General features: G+C 41.8%; 1 protein-coding gene across 2 annotated transcripts in view; it reads left to right on the top strand.

The window, feature by feature from the left end:
* Positions 1-23821, top strand: part of LOC128299055 (SOX domain-containing protein dichaete) — a 125194-nt gene that overhangs the window by 11780 nt on the left and 89593 nt on the right. Inside the window, exon 1 of one of the 2 annotated variants that reach the window (XM_053034903.1) lies at positions 3211-3330. The exons of the other annotated variant lie outside the window; for it this stretch is intronic. The gene's annotated coding sequence lies outside the window, so the exon portion shown is untranslated. Of the gene's footprint in view, positions 1-3210; positions 3331-23821 lie in introns of those variants that run through there. 2 annotated transcript variants of the gene reach the window in all.

Below are 23821 nucleotides of genomic sequence, written 5' to 3' on the forward strand. Positions count from 1 at the left end.
GCGTGGCTCGTGGATTAGGTGGTCAGGCCTCCTTGCCATGTACCGCGGTAAGAATGGAATTGTCTGACCCCATGGGGTGCCTGTCGGGAAAACAACTTTTGCACTGTACGGTTGTGGCTAAAAGCAGCTTTAGCTTGTTAGAAGTATCTTTTAAGTTTAAATATTTTATTGTAATTTAAGGAATAATTTTTATATCAGTTGTTCTATTTTATTTCTTTTAGCTTAATTATAAATAAGTGATATTAAAAATTGGTCTTAAAATTATGTACACAACTGTACATAACGCACTCAGCTACTGATAGTTGGCGTTAAAAACTCGGTTGGTCCGGTCTCAAACACGGTGCGTGGTGCAGTCCCCGAAAGAACATGAAGGACATTTATATCACAGCATCAGAATCGCACTACCCCCGGAACCCCCATTAGGCCCCGGAGGTAGGACTTGAAGCCATTTGGCTGTGTGGAAAGAAATTAAAAAATAAAATAATAAATCCCGATGGCTAAAGCGCTAAAATCGAACAACATTTCAGTAGCAATTTAAATCGCTACATGATGTCCCTCGCGCTGTCCAAACGGGTCATGGTGGTGGTTCATGCTGTATACCGGGAGTAGTGTACCCGTATGTTACCCGTCCGTTATGCTGCTGCCAACCTGCTTCCGTCGGTTCCCTTGGTCGGGGTGTGGTGGCTCGTGTGGCCACGATGGGTTGCCCGGTTTTCTTTTTTTTGTATGGGGCGTATGGGTGCGTTTTTGATATGCAAAACGAATCGAAAACAATGCTGATTCCCCACGCACGGCCACATCGTGGCTTCTGGATGAGGGTTGGTCGAAAAGAACCCCGTGTACCCGTTTGGGAAAAAAGTGTTCGAGTTTAGAGAAATTGGAAAAGAAATAGAAATAGAGAAATTGATTGGGTCTGTTAGAGTATATCGGTTATATTAATATTCTTATCGCAGTTGTAATATTTATGTAACAAAAGTTTTACTTACATTTGACGTAATGTAATTCACTGATCTTGCATACCTCAAGACCTTCTCGATCGCACCGTCACGCTTCATAAACGTTGATTGGTCGGGAAAATAGTTTCGATTCCACCGATTCCACCCAAGGAATGAAAGCAAAAAAAAAACATAGTGCCACTCTGCGCTCTGCGGGTGCTCAGGTTGTTAAGAAGAGAACTTTAATTTCATCATTTTATTCAAATTTTCTCCCGAATCATTTCGCACCTCCTGCACATTACGGTGCCGTTTGGTCCTTCCGCTCCCCGAGGGCTTGCCCATAGTGCCCCCGCAAACAAAACAGAAAAAAAGAAAAAGAAACGGAAAGCCATAATGGAGAGCATATATTTATATGCTTCTGGTTTTCTGCCTCTTCTTACACACCAACACGCCAACGGTTGACCCATTCTTTTGGGTATTATTTTTTGATTTAGTAGAATGCCAAAATAAACCACTGTTTTTCCCCTGTTTTCGCGGGCTGCCGACTCTGGCACTGAGTTTGTGTCCCCCCGCAAGTTCCCGCGGGTTGGCGGCGGGTTGGTATCGTCGCGAGCGCCTTAATTGCCGATGACTGGTCACGCGGTTGGTTACGGTTGGCCGTTTTTTTTTTTTTTTCGACACGGTTTCTCGTTGCGCGTTGTTTCGGTGGTATGGCCACCAGTTTGGTAACCGGTTGGTTGAACAAATTCTTCTGCCCCCGCCGGCGGGCGTCTTGGTAGTGGGCATTTGCGGAAGGTGCGAAAAATGGTTCGAATCGGTCGCAGTTTGCTTTTCGATAAACATTTATCTTTGTCAATGGCGGCCGGCATGGAATATCGAAATTTATGATCGAACGTAACGAATGAGCTCGGTCAGCCGTGTGTTGGTTGTTTGCGGGCAGTATGTTTACAACGTTTATTGTGGCGATATTATTGTTCTGGTGTGTGATGTCCATTGGTCATAGGTGTTAAGATTAAGGGCATATTCAAGAAGGTAGTTCAGTTTTTTTTTTCAAAATAAAGAGCAACAGCAAACATTTCCGTAGGTAATATTAGCTTTGTATGAGATTCAATAACCTTTCGTTGGTTTTTTACAATACCGTCGTTATGGTAATAGCTAAATTAACAACAACTCTTACTATAGATAAGGTTTGAACCAAGATTCCACCAATATGTGATACCATCCAACCAATCGGTTGATTTGCTTTCTTTATGTTGCCTTTTGGTTATGTTTATTTAAGTATAATATTTTTCTGCTGTATTTATTTAGCATCTCTAGATCTATTGAGTTTTGGGTCGGCCCGGTGGCATGATTAATAATGATGGTATCGGAGCCGGTCTTCACACGAACGGACCGGACCAAAATCTCATCCGGACCAATCCCCCGTAGCAAGGACTGAATATCCGGCTACGTGGTAAAATAAGTCGATACGGCCAGGCCGTTCTAACGAAACAAAAAAAGAAGATCTATTGGGTTTAAATAAACTGCATTAGTATGTCTAGATCTATAGACATTTCTTAATTTAAGCTTTTATTAGGACATATGGCCACTAGCTGCCGGTGCTATTTTTGGAAGGTCCACAACAAACAGAATTTTCCAAGCGTACCATAGAACTGCCTGGCAGAGAAGTATTAATATAAGAAGAAGAGGAAGAAGAGGAAGAAGAAGAAGAAGAAGAATCGACGCTATTACTATTAATGTTGCGACGAAACGTTCGACGTCACTGGCGTTGCGACACCCCTGCTATCGGTGTTGAGCACTAAGTGAATGTACGGATTCGGATTATTTTCTTTCGTATTATTTACCGGACTTGATGATGTAGCGTAGAAAAAGGAGAGTGATTTATTGCGTTGCACCCGTATTTACAATAACTGTCTGTCACCTTCCGACAGTTGACGAAACTTGACGAAACCGATCATCAACTGTCAACCGCCTGCCTGCGGTGTTGTTGTGCGTGAACATACTCCCCCCTCCATGACAGAATGTCATAACAAAAACAAATTAAAGTTCTTAGCACGTGCTTGCTACTGGTAGAAAGCAAATTTTAGTGATTTAGTGATGATCGCCTTGATGCTGATGCTTGCCCGGCCGATGTCGATGATGCCTGCGAGGGGCCATTGGGTTGTTGGTAAGGATTCATCCATCAGGATGACTATTCGGCCAGGTACTATGTCGTTGGTTCCTCATGTGCCGTCTTTCTGCATTTCCTGCTCATACTCCGTTGTCCAAATTCTTCCAGAAACGTTGGACCATCAGTCGCCACCTTTGGAGTTCATCGAGAGTGTACTTCGTCAATCCGGTGCAATCGGGAGTAGGAACCGCATGCATGGATGTGCCGATGAGGAAATGCGCTGGGGTAAGTACTGCCAAAGCGTTCGGGTCGTAGTATTGAAGTAGTATTTGGATGTTTATTAACGAATTATTGACCTGAAGTTTGTAGTACATGCGAAGTCGAAGCAAACCGCTCTATTTCTGGAGATATCTGCGAATTTTCTTTGTGTATTGTACTGTAACGATAAGAACAAGAAGCTTTATGGTAAGCATAAAATCAGTGAAATGAAATGCATTCTTATGGCCTTATGGCATGGTCTGCCTTCGGCCACTTCCAGTTTGCTTTTCAACACACATTACTACTATGATTGTCTAAAAATCCAGTTTTACTGGGTTAAATACACCTGCTAACACTAGTTCGCATACGCTGCACTTAATGTGAAGTGCTTCTAAAGCGTTTATTCTTTTATAGCACAACAACGATCAACACCGTTGCTCCATTACTCCCGCAAGGTGTGCGACGTGCGGACCCCATAGATCAAAGGCCTTTATTTTAGGTTTGTGCGAGCATGCAGAAGTGTCAGCTCTTGAGGCCAAACGCTTACTACCCGTCTAGCGCAAGTGTTGGTGCTTTTATGGCACGGTGCAAAGTGACGTTTGTGTTGCTTTTGCCACCAAGCGGCAAGCTTTCCAGCTTAAAGACAGTTTGGTGAACAATTTCGTTCCAAAGAGCCCGCTAATGAATGATGCACTTCAAGAGTGGAAAATTGCGAGTTGCGGAACGTAAGATCAGATCGACTTATTTCCTTTTATCTCCGGCAGCTTTCAGTAAACCCGCGCTACCACCTAAGCTAAAGAAGAATAACATGCTGTACTAATTGACATTCTGCTTAGGTGACAATTTTTTTTCTTCCCACAAACCCCATGAATGCTCGCAAGTGTGAAGTAATACGCGGGCTTCTAGGAATAATCCGTCCTACTGCACGGAAATGTAAAGGAAAAACAACAACCCACTTGAAATGCTGCCTGCACTCGTGTGTCGGTCTGCATTTAGTGGCCGTTTTTTTTTTTTGGCGCAGACAGGCAGGAAATTTCTTTTTATCTTCCACCGTGTGTGCAGTATGTTTTAATCGCCCGGCTGCATCTGCACAGGTAGCCGGTTGCGCTGCTTGAATGCAGCGCAATGAGCAAAAAGGCTTTTGGTGTGGCATTCACGGCAAACCGGACGGGTTATCACCTTCGCATTGAGATTGATAATATGCTAAATGTGGTGGTTCTCGCCCGAGCACGAGCTATTATTCTGGTCGAACGCTTCGTTTTATGTTGAAGGATGTCGCAAGGCGCCACGGTTCTAGAGTGTGCAATGATGCGCAGCATGACTGCATGTCGTCGCACTACGTCGGTGGTTATACGCCCGTGTGTGGTTTTATTGCCTTGATATTAATTTAATTTTGTGAAAGAAAAACCGACTACATGATAGCAAAATTAAGAGTAGTTTGCTTTCTTCCAGATGTAGTTAAGATGGAACGATCGTATCTCATTAGCGCAAGCAGCTCATGCAAGGTAAATTGTGTTGGCACGTTAATGAGTAGCACACCCGCCCATTAGTAATGTTTTTTTTCACATTATTCACACGTTTGCGTGTTAAAAAGTTTTCTCCCGGTTTATTTGATGTTGGGGGGGTTGGCGTGAAATGAAGTCAATCACACCGCAATGCTATCGCTGCACGTGAAACCATGCTGGCGGAAAATTTCACTTAGCATAATTACGAAAAACATCAACTGGAAAACGAGCTATTTTTATGGTTGCTTTCATGGAGTGAACCAATAATAATGCTTCCCATGTTTCCGGCAGCAACACTGCCAAACAATGCCCGCACGGTGCCGCATTGTGTATTGCCTTGCTGTGATCAAAGAAGCGATCCTGCCGGAATGTGAACACAGGTATCGTTTGATGTGAGAACGTTGCGTAGAATAATGAAGAAATCGGGTTCGCGCATGTAGGTGGGAAACTGGGTGCGTTGAATGAGTTAGACGAATGCGGCGTGAAAGGTTATAGCATTTAATATAGAGTTCGTAGGTTTTGTCCGATCTATAGTGTAATGTTAAACAATCGGAGCTTGAAATTGGCCAAGAACAGAATAATGTTTGGTATACTTTTATAAGTAACCTCTATTATAAGTAACCAAAGGCTAAATTAAACTCAATGAACATAGCTTCGAAACATCAATGTTGTGAGTTCTGAGGCAATGCTCAACATCAGTGTTCAATCAATCAATGCTTCTGGTAATGCCAATGCATCAATGTTCGAATAGTTTTGAGGCAATAGTGTCAAAATGAGTGGAAATTTCGAAATCTTCAGTATACTCGATACAATAAATAAATAAAATCATAAAGATTTCGATAAAATTGGAAACTAATGCAGGTCCATGAAGTATAATGATAAGGATCCAAAGCTGAAATTTCCAAGAATTTCCAAAGAAGAATTCATTATGTATGGGCCACTAAGTATCGTTAAACTACACCTCAGAATAGAGGAAGAGTTCTGGTAGTTGTTGGGAAACGAGAGAAGATGTCTCTACAATAGTCCAAACGCAACGCAATAATGCCTTGAACTACTTCATTAAGTCTGCTTGTTGAAAGGTTTGATATTTTTTTAAAGTGAACAAGATATCATCAAAATTGAAGAGAAAACAGATGAGATTATACATTTCAAAGGACATCAACAGCATCACAAACTGTCAGCTTCAACAATCTAGTTACCACAAAAAGAGTGGAAACTGTTTACTATCATCTGCACTCTGTTATTGTTGAACAAGGTATAGAGTATACAGATAGTGACGATCAATAAGAAGGGCTATTTAACAAAGGCAACGACAAAGTCAACGATATGATAGACTTGTTCCTACCTTAAGAGAACGTAGAAGAAACGGATTTAGATATAAGGATTCAACGATCCGTCTGAGTTTTCCAAAGGGCTTTGAACAAGTTTTTTAGTAAATTTAAGTACACTTTCCAAAATATAGTATTTGGATTTTTTTTATTCTAAAGGGACGTCCAGGTCTTATTGGTTAAAACTAATGAAAGCTTATAACTATAGGCTTAATATAATGTACAATTCACATTTGTTTTAAGGCATTTCCTCCTTATCCCGGGTATACTCGTCCTATTGGGGGTTTCCTTGAGGTTGCTAATAGTTTTCCATTGATATTTCGTAGCTATTCTTTGGCGTTTTCCTCCATTTTTAAGTCCTTCAGCCATGGAGCGGTCCGGTGGCATGATGGTATCGGAGCCGGTCTTCACACGAACGGACCGGACCAAATCCCATCCGGACCAATCCCCCGTAGCAAGGACTGATTATCCGGCTACGTGGTAAAATAAGTCGATACGGCCGTACAGTAACAAGGCCGTTCTAACGAAACAAAAAAAAAGTCCTTCAGCCACAGTTTTTACCAGCAAAACCTTGTGTTTTCGCCGTTTCCGTGGGTTGTTGTTCCACCAGTGTCAGAGGAGTTTTCTATAAGTTTCTTTGAGGTATTTTTGGTTAGTTTAGAGATGGAGTGTATATATCTTTACTTCATTACGAAGTGGTTTAGTGATGATTCTGGTAGCGGCGTCAGTTTTCACATGGTAGGACCACGAAGCAGGACTGCTTGTCCCACTATCGGGCAAACAACGTCAACGAACAACAGTAATTCCAGTCCTACACCTCTTGAGATTGAAGCACCACTGATGTAGTCTTTAATATGTTTGGTTTCGTTCAACTTATGAAGGACATGTCGTTGTTTAAAAAGTGACTTTATCGTGGATCAAGTCTTATCGGAATTGTCTGTTCCTTTACAGCTTTTGCTAGCTCATTTTGGCTACACTATATCATCAATAGTCATTAAGCCTACCAGGAAGATTCAGGTCGATCATTAGATGTGACCGTTTTAATCTAATACTAATGTTTTCCTCAAATAAAACCTGTTTAATGGCCACAGGGAATGCATTAGATTCCATCGTACGGGTTAAATACGTTCAGTATAATCCACAGAGCTGTTGTTGGCAGGCAAAAGAATGGGTTTGGGCATAATTATAATGCAGTGTAGTTTCCATTGAATAATATTTCCCAAACAAAACACAGCTCATGCTTTCATTGCCTGTTGTTGCCATCAGCATAAACCGATCATTGCAATTTATGTTAAAGAACGTGCAGTAAACATTTAACATCGATTAATCTTTCAAGGAATGTTTGTAGAATACGCAATTTCCACTTTCCGCCAAACAAAACACGACTGCTGCTTAAACCGATTACAACATTCAATCACATTAGATTATCGTACGCACGTGAATGGTGCGGGCTATTGGCCGGCTAAAGGCATCGATCGTTTAGGCTACTGTCCACATATTGTTCCGGTTCCCCGGCTGACAACGCCGAAGGGAAATGAACGCATTCATTCGTTAGGGTTGCCCCCATTGTTTGGGCCCCGATTGTGTTGTCCAGGCAGAATTGTTGTGGATTTTTGGTCCGAGATTGGAAACCCTACCCGGGGGGACAGGGTTTTGCATGAAATGAGATTTCCCATTTCCCATACCCTATTTTCCGGTGCGATGCACAACACCCACATTCCACAGTCGGATGCGTACGGCGGGGCGAAACCCGGACGCAACACTTGCATCGCGATAACGCATAGCGCCGCAATGAATGGAGCGCGCGGTGCCCAGGGGACAACGATCCATTTCCTCACTGTTTTGGGTGGGTTCGCTTCCTTCCTCCCCCCCCGCCGGGGAAGAGTGACAAGTGTGATAAGTGTGTGTTTATTTGTGCTGCACCCATTCAAGTGCGCGTCTCATCAACGTGGTGACGCAATGGTCGACAGTTTACATGTAGGGGTGGTAGGGTTGTTATTGAATCGCTGTCGTAATTTTTATGTTTGTTTAGAGGAATAAAGTATTAAAAGCCTTTCTAACAAATTAACAACACGAGTTAACACACAATGAAATTATAGTAAATTTAGTAAAAAGTAATGCGGAAATATAAACATATTATTACAGCGTAGTATTTTATAGCATTTATAGCAAGATTAGTCAGGCTACATAATTATCTATTTTATAATTCCCTCAATTTCAATCAAATTCTTGGAAAGGAATCCAACCAAAAGCCTTTTGCTTGCGAAGCCACCTCGCACGGTGATGTTAAAAGTAAGAAAATAAGATAAATTACCTTATTTTTACATTCGTCATTCGCTATTCAATGCCACTATTCATAACGTGTGTGTGTCGTTTGCTCTTTTGTGTAACTTTGTGTTGGTGCATGGTGCAAAAAGGTAAGATAGGACATGGACATGGAAGGACATTTAATATCCTTCGTGTCTCGTGCCCCGTACACGCTTTACAAAAGGTGTTGGCATAAAAGCTTTACAAACCGATTCATGCATCGCTTTCGGGCCAAAAGGTTGAATAAAAAAAAAGTTGAATTATAAGGTCCTTTTTATGATTAATTTAAAGAATCAAGAGTTTCCCTTTTTTTTTGTGCGGTTGGTCGAAGGTGGGGAAATGTGTCAAACGCAGGTAGAAAAGTATCGAGGGTGACGGACTGTCTGGCGGAGTAGTGAACAGGTACAGCACAGTGGAAGAATGCGTACAAACTGTTTCATTTATGTGCTTCATTCATACAATGTCGTTGTTGTGTTCGGGTATGTGTCCTCAAAACATGGTGTAGGAATAAATTGTAAGATTGTTTTAGACAAACTACCAGTGTGCTACAATTGTAGCACAAAAACACACAGGGTATGAATGGAGCGAGCACCCCAACAATGAGGAGACTCGCTATGCCAAGCGCTAACACACACAACATTACGTTATGGTTACGATGGTTCGAATGGGAAAGAATGCTCCCTGCAAGGACATCACCCACTAGAAGGACACATTATGCAGAAAGGCTAGTATTTATGTGTATGAGAGAAAATCTTACCATGAATAGACACAAAAGCGAGCACAGTGTCTTTGCACCCACACCGGAACGCTGGAAAGAAATGGTTTTGATTTCCAACGGAAAATTATCAATTCGGGACGAAACGGCGGCTGTGGACCTTTTGTTGCGAAACAATTTCCATACACACTGTGCCGGTGTGTGGTAAAGTTGTGACGCTACAACCAGGGCCGAATGCATGCGGCATTCATTCCCAGCTGCATTCGAGTGTGCAAATAGAAAAGGATCTTTCTTCGCATTAACTGTCGCAAAACAAAAAAACGCAAGAGCAGCGACCGAACAAACGGATGTTTGTTTGTTCTAATGTAGCATGCGCACTGTGTGGAGCAATGTTTCCATTTGCAAAAGCAGCATTCGAAGAAAGGAGAAGCTTTCCCATTCATTCCTTTCGCTGTGTGTGCTGGTGTGTGTTTGTTCATTATTCATTATTTTTGTTAATAAATTGCTAGTACATCTTTCATTTTTGCCGGTGAATGTAATGAGTTTTTTCTTCATCAACAATACTATTGTTTCGTTGGCTGTGTTAGTCTAGTGTATTGAATGAGATAGAGAAAAGAATTCTTTTCTCATATTGTATTGCTCTAGCAATTCGTTATATGAAATGTTGCGCGTTGAGTTTGCTATTATTTTCTTTTATTAATTTATGTTTAATTGCTCCATACTGATTTTCACTTATTACCTGTTATTATCTTCTTTTTTTTGTAGACGACTGCTTCTACGTTTTTGTGTATTTTTTTTCTTCCTATGTGTCACTTTGCATGAAATAAAAATTATAAATTATGCACCTTTACGGTTCATTTTCTCTTTTCATTTCGTGGCAAATACTGGAAAAACATGACCATTCAGCTTTTAAAAGCAACACAACACAAAGCTTTCCCATTCATTCATTCATTCATTACACCCAATGCTTCCCTGCCGAGAGAATCCAAGAACAAAAGCCCATTTTTATGGCATATTGTGTGTGCGTGTGGTCTCTCGTGGTTTGAAGGAAAACATAAGTCTTTTCATAAAAATGAGTTCTCCTTCTTCACTTCAGGGTATTTGAAAAGCCCTGGAGAGGATGCAGAGAGTCCGCCATTTCTAGTGTTCTTTGGCTATAATATTTTAAAACCCGTAGTTGGATAATCTTACCTACAATACAAACTGGAACACGGGGTCTAGATGGGATTTGATTGCCGGGTCTGTCGTGTGGAGACAACGATGCATTACCACAGGGCCATTGAGCCATCCGATTTAATTGCTGCTAGCGCGTTAATAAAAATTAAGCATTCTGGAGAGTATTTACCATTTTCGATTGTATTCTAATAATGTTTATCAAATTTCTACAGTAAATTCAAACAATTTACTCACATTTTATCAGCCTTTTTTGAATAAATTGTACTTAATATGTTTTACTTCTCTTAATCACCCTTAAATTGAGCATTAAGACACCTCGATCATATTGTCACCTGGGATCGGTCAGCTCCCCATTGTTTGGGTATAAATCGGTGTTTAGCATAATTATTTTGTTAAAATCATTCTGTTGTTCCTCTCTCGTTTTATCTCTTGCTCTGAGGTACTTTTAACCTCCGGTTTGAATTTTGCTTACGTTTTAAACAATTCCGGTACACTTGTTAAGCATCAGTACATTTCACTCTCAACACACAAGCGTTTAGCCGCATTTGGGCGGAACGAGAGCATGGGTTCGATTTAAGCTGACATAATAAAATCCTCCCCCGGGTCAAACCCGTTGTCCAGCCGCTGGAGTAATGTGTAATGTGTGCGTTGTTTTCTATTAAAACTTTTTTTTGCTTCCATTGTTAATACGCAGTTCCCTTTACATTGATTGAACAACGGCAATTCTTACAGCCGATGTACGCATTCATTCGACTTTTTTCATTGTATTATCAACCAATCAACCAACCCACCGCTGGCGGCGGCACCACACAGTGTTCACCTGACTGCGAGACAGATCAACTTGCTGTAGCCGAGTGCATTGTTCGGTGCAGGGAGTATTTATGATTGTAGTGTTTTGCTGTTTGTTTGTTTGCTTCCTATTGTTGATGGGGTGTATTTTGGACGATGAGTCCATTGTTGGAGGGGTTTTGTTTATCCCGAAAACAGGTAGGGCGATTGTGTTCGCAAAGGGGTCATTTCGATGAGTTGAGAATGGGGGCATCAGAGATGAACGTATTTATCACGAATTTAGTTAAACTGCATTACGTGGCGAGTGCTGTGTGAAAATAGAATAATAAAAGTAATAATTGTTAATACGATTAGTTCATCCATATTGGATAGTACGACATAGATGGGATGAGTCATACAACTCCCACAAAACATTGTGTGCTTAGAATGGTTTTTTTGCATTCGTGTATCATCTTTAAAAATTTCAACAAATTTGCATTTCTATTTTTATCTTCAACAAACAATTTTTTTGCTGTTGTGTAGAACGCCTTTATTCTACCGTCGCCAGTTAATTGAGTCTTAAAACACATGCCCCGGCACGTGTGTGTGTGTGTGCTTCACACCGAACGGAGCCGAAAAGGGGTCCGTCTTATGATGAAATCCATCACAACCATAAGCATCCAATAAACCTCGGAGATGATCGATTGCGTCATAAAGCCGAACCCCGCATAAAGATAGATTGGATTGCGAGGCGTCGGCGAGCACCAAACGCGCACCACAAGCAGTGCTTTCCCGATCGTTTTTGTCGATCAAACGTCTTTGCTTCGGTTACTTGTGGATGGTGTTGCTTCGTTTTTTTTTTTGGACCAAACGCGGTGCCTTTGTTTTGAAGCTTTTAAATGAGCATCACTATAAAGCGAAGGCATAAATAATAGCTACAAAAAAGCAATAATACTAACACGGCTCACGGTCGCATTGTAAAACCATCCCGGTCCTGATCGTAACGAAGGAAGACATTTGTTCCTTTCGTTGCAATATAGCTATGGAATGATATAAAAAATAAAAAAAAAAAACACACACACACACGGGTTCGAATCGAAAGACACAGAAATATAAAAGAGTTAAACGAAATCGTGCATGCATAATTTAATATTTTACTACCACCTTCTGCGTGGTGTTGTTATGCGGTACAAGCGCGTTCGGCCATTGAAAAGCGAGCCGCCACACCGGTCGCCCTATGGGTATCGGTTCGGCTCAAAAGAACAGGCGGGCGGTTGACAAACGTTGCTTCATATCTCCACAACACGAAGAAACAAAAAAGCAAAAAAAAGGAACATTTTTATAATATTTCGCTTCTTTTATAACGAAATTAGCCGACTCATCGACCCGCTAGGCGAAGGTGTGTCCATTTTGATTACTGCTGGTTGTGTGATCTGACATGCGTGCAGTAGGAGATGTAAAGGGGGTTTGTGATGTTGCGATCCCCAGCCGTCCTGTTGGAACTGATTTTCTGCTGAATTAGTTTCCTGCGCTGTTTGCTTTAGGGGCAGAGACACGCAGAGACACATTTAACACACCACACGGTGGGTTAAAGAAGGTTAAAACAAAAGGACCTCTACCGGGAACACGGCAGGACCGCGTTTCTACCCATCGACCAGATGTTCTTTCGCCACGACACCCTGCAAAACCCGGGTTCGTAGGTGTGCCAAAATCAGTTCGACGTTAGCCCTGAACCCTGTGGAGAACCATTTTATGACCGCGGTCAAAAGTCAAAATATCATTTAAGGAAGAAAACGTTTGTTTGGTTCAGTCTTCGTTCCGAGAAGTACTTGAAAACCATCTCAAAAGTTACCAACACTCGGGTCAGGAGATTGAGGATGGGTTTTCTTACCATCGGAGGAACAATGGCGTAGTAATAGTTTGGCTTCATATTGTGCCATTGAAATGTATGTTGAACAACATTGAAGCTTTCGAATATACAGCTCATTCTGGCTTTTTGTTACGTGCCAATAAAGGACAAACAAGGGAAACATTGTGTGCTATATTGACCTTTGAGTGCGTTGAATGAGGGACATATTTAATCAACACGAGACGTGTTAGCATCTCAATAGTTCCAGCTGCGATGAAGATTGTGCTTGAAAATTGAGGAATAGCACGTAGTGAAATAAGGAGAATTGCATATTGTTGTTGAAGGTGAACAATTCAATCTTGTTAGATGTCCAAACTGCTAGAACAGGTAAAAATGTTTGGACATCACGTGTATAACATCTGGATTTCTCGACAGTGTGCCAAAAAGGATAGCTGCTCTGGTGGGATGAATATGTATCAGTTGTTTTGCAACTTTCCATTAGGTCAGTAGCGGATCAAGTTCCATGGAGGTCCTCAGCGGAATGCTAGGCAGTTGGAACAGGTTCTTCAGATGTTATTGCAGATGTCGAGATCTCCGCGATCGTCTAGTTTGTCTCGCAGGTTCTCGTCTAGGTCTCGTCTAGAGCTCGACTGCTACAATGTACCTAGAAGTAATGTCCTGAGTACCTCGTTCAAACAGCTTGTTCAAGTGGCTGTTTCTGTGGCTGAGCTGGTCTAAATCTGATGGATTACGAATTGGGGAAATTGGAGGACTTCATTAAAGAGATCGAAATCGACTTTTTCAAAACCAATCTAATCAAATTCTTATTCTGACATGGCGATCTTACTCGTGTTAGAAGTATTTGCATGTAAACCAGGATTCAACGACAGTGAGGAATCATTAGCTATGTTAGCTATATGACTTCGTTCAGGTACTATTAAAGCAATATTCTAATATTGCTATATTCGAGTATTGCTTAAATTGTACCAATGCTCTATTGGGTGTGAAAGAAATTGTATTGCAAGAAATTGTAGTACATTGACGAACTACGAATGATGACCACAAGACTACAAATACCTGATAGATCCTGTTTTACTTCACTAACTAGATCGAAATCGACCTATGATCGACCTTATCTACCTTATGGACTCTGCATGCTCTGCTCTACGTATTCAAACGTTTATTCTTATAGGGCTCTAAGAAGGTTTTTTGTCATTGGTTGTGATCTTCAGTAAAGACTTTAAGTTCTCTCTTACCAGACCTCCCAAAGCAATTCATCACCCAAGCTCAAACATGAGTCACACTGATGGGAAGTGATCGTTTGTTTCGCTTCGTAGCATGAATCCAATGTTCTTCTGCTTTCTTAACACCACCAAAGAGCGGCATAAGAAAGTCATTCCGTCACCCGTGCGTCCCTTTTGCATCCCTTACCATCGGAGCAAAACATCTTGTTTTATCCTATCGCATCAAAGGCACAAACCAAAACCACACACCAAACCACAAACCGCACCGCTCGGTCTGTTGTGTCGTGTGTTCTTTCCATCACCGGTGGGGCCGAACAAGCAAAACTCCACTGTAAACCATTTTTATATCGATCATTTCAATCATTCAAAGTGTTACACGCTTCGTTTTCCATTTCAAAGGCACGGCGCGAAACAAGCGGGTCCCTAGCACGGGAATACATGGCCCGACAGCGAAAACTATTTATGACAGCTTTTGTTCCTGCTCGCGAGACCTCGTGAAGGCGGTGAAAGGGTGTGTTGGAAGGTGCAAATTGTGCGCGAGAAGCTTCGAATGTCGGGAATGTGCCACAGGCTCAAGATCCAAACACAGTACACATTCTGCCAAGAGCGAAGAGTTAACGATCCACTCGAAAGCTGGGCTTCACGCTGCAAACAAATGGCCTCGGGGGAATTTATCTTCCAGTGGTCGATATAGAGATGGTAATAATGTACCTTCTACTCCACGGCACGGGTCCCACCTTCACACCCGACTGCTGCCGTCCACTGTGTGGCTTGACTCGGCCAGACACTCTGGCACCGTTTTGGGCTTTGCCGTCCGAACGAAAGAACGCTTTGCTAGAGAGACCCTAGCAGACCTGCTGGAACCAACGCGGTTAGGTATTTGCCCAGGCGCAGGGCTACAGGCAAGGGGCAGGGAGCGGTCTCTGGGATCTCTTAACTTTAAACAAGCCAGAGCCAGAACAGTGAAGCTTAGCGAGGGAAAACAAAACGCACCTTTTCAGGCCCGTGTTGCATTGTTCGTGCGGCCATTGGACAGAGACATAGACATAAAAGGGAGAAAGAAAAGGTAAAGAAAAAAATAACAGCCGGAAAAGAATGGAATATGGGGTCCATCATGAAAGGATCGTGCTGGCAGGATGGATGATAATAAAAGTGTTTTTCGCTGCTTCTGCCTCTTCATTTGCCGCTTCTTTGCACCTTCGTCCTAATAAGAGTAAACATTACGGTCCGAACGAACGGGCATTCCAACAACGGCATTCGGAATGCTTTGTGGTGGGTGTTCGGAAACAGGGAAAGGAGTGCATCAAACGCTTTCCACTGATCGCAGCCAGAAGGTAGAAGATTTATGACCTTTTGCCTTTTTTGGGGGGGGGGGGGGCGCGTTGTCAACTTCCTTTCGGTGCTGTGGCTGAGAGCGTACGCGTATTGGCAAACGTTCTTTTTCTTCGTTCCCTTTGCTATTCGACAGCCGGAAGGTGTGAAAGAATGTGATCGCGCTTGAAAGGACGAAGTCGAAATGAAGTCAAACATCCTTTCTACCTTCTACCAACAACGGAGAGCGCGCGCACGCGTGTGTGTGCGATCGATAAAATGACATCAGGTTGGACCGGGATTAACTGCGGCATCTTAAGCGTCCCAGCGTCCCATTATTTGTTCTACCACAAAGCACAGAAGATCGTTGTCATTTATCATCATTGTGCTATCCCGTGGGGATAGCTTGTGATACTTGCTCATCTATTCACGATCTCTGTGTGTGTTTTGTTTCGTTTGTTGCGCGTTTCGATTTCGATTGTGCCGCGTTTTCAACTTTCTAACACCGAATCGTGATGAAATATTTAGCGCTAATCTCACGCGCAGACAGTCATCTCACCTGCGGCAGTGTGAGTGCGTAAGTGTGTGAAGGGCTCAACGATAAATAAATCGAAACGGAGATGCATTGCACACAATGCTTTGGCCCGAGGGGGACTGCTGTGAAACAAATTGACCCCGTGTGTTGAGTGCTATTTTCCGCCTGTTTACGTGTCAATGGGAGACTGCAATTTGGCTGCGTTAACGAACAATCGGTAACCTTCGTCCTTTTTGGGTTTGAAAGCTTGTTTTTTTTTATGTCGAACAGAACAATGTGTTGCAATGTCTAAAAGTTAATGTTTTGTGATAATTTTAAAGAAACTCTTTTAGGTTGAAGGAATATGACAATTTACTTGAGGAAAGTTCGAGAAATTTATTGGAAAAACCTATTTGCATGGGAGATTAAGCTGTAAGTTTAGCACTCAAATGGTCACCGGAGATCATCTGGCATCTTTATCAGATGGCAAACAGCCATTAGACCATAATGACTCCCACCAGGGGTGACTTTGTATCGCAGAGTGAAGGTCAATTCCGCAAAGTACTTTAAAGTCATTATGGAAGTTCTTCTGGTGCAGAAGTTAACTGTTGAAGAATTCAACATCACTTAAAAAGATGCTAAAAAAATGATTTGACATTCGAAAAATGATTTATTTTTTTCAAAGTATTACACTTAATTCAAACTGCGGGGGTTAGGAAAGGTGATCACTCGACGATCGTCTAATTCATGGAAGGTCATGCTTTGAACCTCTTTAGACCTGGAGCACGTTCAGTTCGGACTTCTTTAGTAATTAGTGTGGTAAAGGTCGTTAAGCATAGAGTACGATAATTTAACTCGCATGTATTGAGATTACATATGAACAAATAATAATATATCAGTTTTGATAAATTAAGGATCATAACAGAGGACGACATTTATGCTTTTGATTGTTTAGTTTTGGTAGTCTCAATTTAGATTCTGTAATTTAGAACTTCTTCGCCCTTGGAAACATCCCGCGATGCTCGTAAGTTACGTAGTGGAAGTCTAGCTACTCCTCCTAGTAGTTTCCACCAATTATTGTCCGCCTGTTGAACTGTCAAATACCCCTGATCTAGACTTTAGACAAGGTGAGATAGCTTACTAACGTATTCATGTAAGATGCAGATCTGATATTCTTAATAATCTGAGAATAAAATCTGTCAATCTTTCTGTCTTGTGTTATGAGTTTACAATGGTAATGATCAAGTCACTAATTAAACACTAGCCGATCTAGCTGGTAAAGCAACGTGACAAGAAGAGGTGTTATACGTCCTATTAGAAATGGAACATTTGGGGGTTTTGGATGCTCAACCAAGGTTAAACTTCATGTTTAATGAGTTAGAAATAGTTACGCATTCTATATTCGTTGACGATGACGCTACTGATATGGAGATTACGATTAATCGACGAAAATACACTTGTTATCAATCACAGATAGTCAAGGCTCTGGACATGATGTCGTCCGGCACATCAATGCAGACATTGTCAGGGCTCTGGACATAAAGTAGTTGACTTGGTGGTTGACATTTTTCGAGGCTTAGCAGGATCTACAGCGGATATTATTACATTGGTTATATTTACTGATACAAAAAAATCCAAAGATCAGTCAAACGATCTGTTAAAGAACAATAGTTTTTCATATGATCAATACTCGTGAAGTTGGTTTAGTCTTCACATAAATACGCCGTTGTAATTTATGTACTCATATATCTGAATAATTATAAAAAATGTATATTTATAGCAAATGGAAAGCGATTCAAACTACTTCAAAACGTACAAGATCAGACATTTGTACCACACAAAGGTGCAAAACAATAATGCTGATAGTGATTTGTCCATTAGGAAGCGCATAATATCGCCGCTTCTGTTTTGTGCAACTCACGACCTATTGTATCCAACCCAATAGAACGTTTTGCACGCATGAGTGGAAATGAAGCAAAAAAAAATCTAAAACACAACGAAACACACAACAAAAAATCCCCATCGAATGCCGAAATAAACAATGGGGTGTGTTATAATTCGTTGCACAAAAACACATAGCACCGAGCGCGCACCGAGAGAATGAACGAACGGTTCGATTCGCCACGGGTGCAATCTAGTGTGCGGCTGTACTGGCCTGCTCTGATTTCGCTACATTTGATTTCATTTGAATGCGGATGCTATGCCGTGTGAATGGTGAAACGAATTCGGGTTGATGAGGATCTAACGCACTGTTTTCGGAAACGGTCTGCCCTTTTACCCGGTTACGCACATCATTTCGGCAACCCTTGACGGGGGTACCTAATGTGTGCGCCCTATAACGCATTGGGTTGATGTGTGTCTGTCGTTTTTTTCTCCTATGGCAATCAGTACGGGGAAGTGTTTTACTACATTGTTTGAGCCTAATTTAATTATATCATAACCTTAGGTTTTTTTTTGCTATTTGGGTTCTCAAAAGGTGTGTGTGTTGTAATTTAAAGAAGCTCGTAAATAAGTTTCTTCGCTGGATGATTTTTGCAGAAGCAGAATCGCAGTTCCGGGTGTAAGTCACCCGGGAAAATGTTTTTGTTTCTAATTTATTACGTTACGGATCGTTGTACCGAGACGATAATCGACGGATTGAAGTTTTTTTTTTGTTGTGCGAAGAAAGATAGAGCGAGCGCTAAAGATCACGTCTTGGTAAAGGGATGATCTTGGGAATGTTTATGATCCCGCGCTTAAAACGTGCAGATAGTGTGAAGACCCGTTCGTACCGAGAAGGTAGCGTTGCATGTAATATTTACGACACGGTGTAATGGTGTATTTAGCAGTGCATTAGAGGTCCTAAAAATTTCACGCTAAACGTACTGGAATAGATTTATGGTACAGCGAAAGGTATAACAAACATCTTTTTAATATCCTGTTTTTTTTCTTTCTTTCTTTCAACTGTTCAACCGTTTGTCAGTTAGTTCGCTTCCTTATCGTTAGAAGTTGCTCTTGGCTGCAGTGTTTGGTAAGGAGACCGTACAAGAAAAGCAAAACCAGTTCACCGACCGGTCGTTACTTTCAATGGTCATCGATTGACCCTTAACCCGTAATGCGTACTAGGGGTATGTTTAGAGTGAAAGTGAATCCTGGCGGTGGCCACACCACCGAAAAACAGGATGCTCGACTTTTGGTAATTTATACCAGTGGTCCGCAGTCCTTTTAGGCCTTCTTGCGTGAAGAACACGTTATGATGAGCTAACGACTTGATTAATTTCTTGTTCTCACCAATTGTCGTTCACCTTTACCTAATCCGATGGATTGTTTCCCATAAATCATGCTCTCCTGTTTGCGTGTCTCTGTGTGTGGTACCATTACCCCCGAGGATGTTGCCGTCGGTTGCCAACTTTCTTCTGGCCAGAAGTTAAATAAACAAATAAACATCACTTTCTACGGGATGAGAGCGGTGCAGGATGTTTGGTTGGGAACCTGTGTGTACACACACACACGGGCAGGACGACCTACTTTCGTCGAGGGTCGTAAGGAAATCGGATGCGTGCGATGCAAATTAGGCATTCGATTGTGGTGGAAATGTACACAAACGGAGCATACGGGCTGTAACACTGCCTTCGGTGGTAATGTGGACGTGTGAAGCTGAACCACCACCGAAAGCAGAAGATCACCGGTGGCCGTAGGGCAAGTGAGGATATGCGGTTCGCTTCAGGGAGACGGTTCTTACCGCACCAGACAAGACTATGTCAAAATTATTTTTGACAGCCAAAACCCCGTGACCCGGCCTGGATCTGGTCAGCTGGTCTCAGCCATGGGACGCTCCCAGTTTGAACCAGTTCCTGGGTTTTTGAGCTTGGGAAACTCGGACGCTGTTTGACGTTGCGTTTAATTAAATTTAATGGACGGTTGGGAGAAATTCCTGGGGGGTTTGATGCAGCGGGTATCGAATAGAACACTAATGAGCTATAGGTGCTACTGAAGGTACCAGGTTATGGCGATTGAAGATCACACAGGCGATTATATTCCAAAGAGAAATAGAAGGTTTTTCTTGAAGATTTGAAGATTTTTCCAATTCCTGTTTACATTAAGAAAAAAATCTCACTGCGAAATGTTGAGGATGTCTTGAATGTAGACGACCTCTTGCTATTTTTGCGATAGTTTGACCAAAACTGTGAAAAGTATTCTCAATTTATGACTCTTTGTGAAGTTGTTTCTATTTCCTTAATAGCGATACAGTTGACTTGTATTGTTCAATCTTAGAATTTATGTCGATAAAGGCTAGAGTATTCAAGAGCCTCAGATTTCTTTCTATCTATTGAATAGGTTATAGGGTTAATAGCAGATATTCATTTATTTGTTGTTTCTAGAGTAATCTAGAGGGTCTTTAGAGGGTTAATAGCAGATATTCATTTATTTGTTGTTTCAAGTGATGCATTCCTTGAATTATTGAAGTATGTTTCGAGAAATACAAGGGAAAAAGACAGTCTTAAAAGGTGTATGAAGTCTTAGACATAAAAGTTCGTCATTTTAAGACGAGAAGATGATAATAGGATCAAATAGGTGTTTAATGATTTACTCTCTTTCTTACTTTATTAATTCATTATTATAATTATTTAACTTTCAGTAGTTTTACTCCTACAAAGACTCCTACTTATCTATTTAATCAAACTTTTGGACTGATGAACTGACTCTTGGCTCTATCTTGATGCTCCTGAGTATACAGATGAATTTAATAATAATGCTCAACACAGTATTACAACTTCCAACACTGTTGGCCATGCTTCTTTCTAATGTGTTTCTAAGTAATTCTATTCCCTTAAATCCATTATTGTTCAAAGCTCGTACAGAAATAATGACTAAAAAAAGATCATTTTCATTTCCCTTGGGCTACTCAAGTCCGGTGGTCTGATAGGGCCCAAGGATGATCACATTGCAATGAGCATTATATTCCTCGAGGCTATTCCATCCTAAAATAACACAATCACACTAAACTATTGCCCAATATCGTTCCCCTTTTTTTTAAGATTCCGGCAAATAACACACTCCTCCACTCTGTGTGGAAGGTTGAAGAATAGACAAAGTTCCTGGAGTCAAATTTGTGCATTTGTGCAATAGCTTTGGGATCTTTGCAGCATCAGGGAAGATTTGTAAAAAGAAAAGCGCTACACACAAAAAAGATGTATCTGGGAAAGCAGCCATTTGAAAACGGCCAGCAAGGAAAAACCATCGACGTTTTGCCTACTGCCAAGGTTTTAGCATAACAATGTTGAACAAAAAATAATCAACGAACAAAAGCGCTCCCAGGATCGTCTCCGTGAGCCGGTGAGCAACAGCCGACGAAAGGGTCGGGACAGCTACGGGCAGCTTAGGATGCCGGGTTGTGCTGCTATTTCCACACCAGCGTTGGCATTCGGTGGTGTACCCTTTTCGTGCTTTTTTTGTTCTGCCTATTTCGGCAGACAATGTTCGACACAATCCCTCCGATTTCGATCCGTTTCTGGTGTTTCCCGATCTGTTTTTAAAGGTCTAGGTGGTGCGATGATCTAGTTTTGCGAAATCTTCTGCTCCTGTTTTAATTTCGGTACATATGCCCTTTTGTTATCCCGCTGTTGCATTTGGGGTGAATCACACACTTACACACATACGCACGCACGCACCAAACGCTTATCCCTTGGAAAATAACAAGGGTTGTCGAAGGGTTGGCCCAGTTGCTGCGCAGCGGTGTGGTGCTGGTGTTACCTTTTTAGTTGTTATTATTTTTTGCGGATGATCACATTTGATGAGTTTTTACACAGCCTCACCTTGCCCCTTGTCGCTCTCATTAGGTTGTTTGAATTCGTTTCCGGATCCGTTTAATGGATTATTACCTTTCCTCTGCCCTGTTGCGAAACGATTTTCACGCACACCGTGATGAAAATAGATGAAGTTGATTGGAACGGAGAAACGTCCCATAGTTCAAGGATATGCTCTGAACTGCTTTGTACAATGCTTAAAATAAAGTGTATTCAATAAATTCAATACAGACAATGGATGTCTAGTCAGGTATTGTAAAGCTTGTACAGAAAAAAATCCCAATTGACAAAAATTAATCTAATGTGGATCCTATTATTAAGTTAGTCAAAAGTTCTACTACTACTCTTGTTGAATTATCCTAAATTGCTCAAAGTTCTTCGCCATGAAGAACTATAAAATAACGAGAAAACTGAATATTAGCTAGAATTCATTTATGATATTAATATTTTGTTCTGTAATGTGAATTCTTATTCTTAAGACCTCAGACTTATCAATGAAGACTTCAAACTTTAGTTAGATTTTTATGAGTGTACACACGACCTTTAATTATATTTACAGGCAGTCCCCGAGATACGCTATTATAGCGGACCGCGTGATTGGGAAAAATCCGCGTAAGTCGAATCCTGGTGCAATTTCGTTTATGCTTCAAAGTCAAAGAGTCGACTTTCTTGTTGCCACTTAATTTATTCGCCGAATCAGGCGATTTTTAGAAAGATTACATTAAAGTAAGTTAGAAAGAAATGTTTTATATGACAAAGAAAAGGATTTGAAACCAATTTTGCAATGCGTTGGGACTGCCTGTACTTGAAAATAACATTTTATTGCGTTGTTTTCATCACACAGCAACTCGAAGCCTTAAGTTATTGAGGTATTCTTCAGGAAATAACAAAATCTTCACATGTTATTTACACTAGCGTGCCTAGCAAAGCAAACTCCCCCCGATAGCGATAGATCGGCTTATTTTAATAAGTCTAGCCACATTGTCGTTCGCAGCGCAGGTTGTCTACGTCAACATAACCCCAAATCTTGTCGCTTTCATCTAACAATGCGAACTTTACATTTGCCGAGAGAAAAGATTTGCATATGTTTATCATTCAGCGCATCCACACAAAGCATCCCGCCTTTGAGGCTTTAGAAAAATTGTCTCCGATCCGACATTGTTGCTTGCCCCGTTGTTGTTTCCCCGTGCTGTCGGATGGCGTGTGGATTAAGTCCTTTGGTAACTACGGCAGTATCGATTTGCTAAATCGGGATGATCTACGATCAAACGTGTATGTGAAGTTGAACTTCGAATGCAAACTTCGGAGGCTTTTTCTTCCTCATTATGCTGCATTGTGCGCTCAGGACAACGCGGTACCCACAAGAATTTGTTCCCATCCTTGGGCCGGGGCTGTTTGTTCGGGCGTACGGCTTTCGAAAATCGTTTTATTGGAAGGTAGGGGTGTTCGACTCATTCAAGCTCGCCCAGGGGTTTGTTTCGAACGCGCCCGGCTCACGACGACTCCCAAAAACAACCTCAAGGGCCGTCGTCGTCGTCATCTCCCAGCGTCTCTCAAGTATGGCACGCATTCTTTCGGAAACGCTTTTTTTCCCGCCCGGTAAAACTTTCCTTTTGTGCGCGCACCATTGTGCGGATGATCTACGACCTAGACTTTACGCCCCAGCGGGACACCGGCGACAGGCTGTCTGGTGGCGATGGTACGGGGATTTTGGGTCTGACTTCTGAACATCGGTTCGTCCAATGGTCGCCAGCCTGTCTGGTGGTGCGGTGTCCCGGGGCATCCTAATCCCAGGAAATGACACACCAAATGTCCCTTGCACGGGGCCGACGGAATTCCACGAGTCCTCTCTAATGCTCGGGCTCATTTGCCGTCCGAACCGCAGGATACCGGGTGTGTGTGAGTGTGTGTACACGTCTGGTTCTAAGTTCACCAAATCAGGAAGACGCAAGCAGGTACATAGCTTTATGAATGGTCAATACACCTTCACCTTCTCGCCCATTACGAAGCGGCAA

Source organism: Anopheles moucheti, chromosome 2 (genome assembly GCF_943734755.1).
Source record: "Anopheles moucheti chromosome 2, idAnoMoucSN_F20_07, whole genome shotgun sequence".
In the NCBI taxonomy this organism is placed as follows: Eukaryota; Metazoa; Arthropoda; class Insecta; order Diptera; family Culicidae; genus Anopheles; species Anopheles moucheti.